General features: G+C 44.8%; 1 pseudogene; it reads right to left on the bottom strand.

Annotated features, from left to right (window-relative positions):
• Nucleotides 1–378: 378 nt before the first annotated feature.
• On the bottom strand, nt 379–908 carry LOC130027744 (protein Dr1-like; annotated as a pseudogene).
• Nucleotides 909–1,144: the final 236 nt, after the last annotated feature.

The raw sequence follows: 1,144 nt of genomic DNA, 5'->3' as shown, positions 1-1,144 counted from the left end.
GTCTCAAAGTCTTGTCCAGATCAGCAGCATCAGTACTACTTGGGATTTGTTAGAAATACATGTTCTCAAACTTTTTTTTTTCTGTAACACTGTTTATGGATCAAATAAAGAATTCACTGCTATCTAAAATTCACTGCTATCTAAAATAACACCATTAAAAATTCAAAATTGGTATTATACTGAATCTTAAATTTTCAATAGTTCAAAGAGTCCATTTTTACATGAATAGTACACAATAGATGAACTTAACAGCAGACATCCCTAGAATACCAATGGCAAGTCCACCAAGATGCATAGAAAAGTACAGATAAGCATTTCTTTCACTGTTTTCTTGTGCAAAGGAAAAAATAGAAGAAACAGGAACTCAGCTGGTGAATCTCAGATATCATCATCTTCTTCTTCATCCTGCGTAGATCCTGCTTGGTTGGATGCACTGGCTGAGGCAGCAGCAAGCTGGGCTTGTTGGGCAGCCTGCTGCATTTGAAGCCATTTCTGTTGGGCCAATTCTGCTTGCTGTTGTCTAGCTTTTGCAAACAATTCCTATTGTTGAGTCAATAACTCTTCCTCAGGAACGCCAAGGTTTTCCAAAGGAGAACTTGCCTTCCTTGTTTTTAATGCTACCGTCTTGCATTCTTGTAAAACTTCTTTTACTTCACTGATTTAGGAGCCAAAGTCCAAACTTTCTAGTGCTTGTACCACGTGCTCGGGCGAGATAGTCTTCTTCTCGGATCTGTTGCAGATCTCGTTGCCTCGGATGAGATGAAGTGGATGAACTCGGTGCAGCAGTTCATCACCAGCTCGTGGGTGTAGTTGGCCACCCGCAAGTTCAGGAGGTCTCTTTGATCATCTTATTGATGGCAGCTCAGGGGAATCGTGAGGTCATCGACTTTGCCTGATGAGGAAGCCATTGTTCCCTTCCCCACCCTCAGGTGCCCCAACTTCCACTGACTTCCAGCGCCCGCCCTCCATGCGGCCCAGGGGGGCGGGGGAGGCAAGAGCGGGGCAAGGAGAAAGGAGAGGACGGAAAGGAGCTGGCGGGGATCCCATGGTTGAGAGTCGGGGTGGGAAAGTCGAGTCAGAAGCTCTGCAGTAGGATGTAGCAAAAATTGTTGAAACCCTCCTGATGATTCTGATAAGTACAAAG

Source organism: Sorex fumeus, unplaced genomic scaffold (genome assembly GCF_029834395.1).
Source record: "Sorex fumeus unplaced genomic scaffold, SorFum_2.1 ptg000037l, whole genome shotgun sequence".
Taxonomy (NCBI): domain Eukaryota; kingdom Metazoa; phylum Chordata; class Mammalia; order Eulipotyphla; family Soricidae; genus Sorex; species Sorex fumeus.
This window is presented reverse-complemented; position numbering and strand designations above follow the sequence as displayed.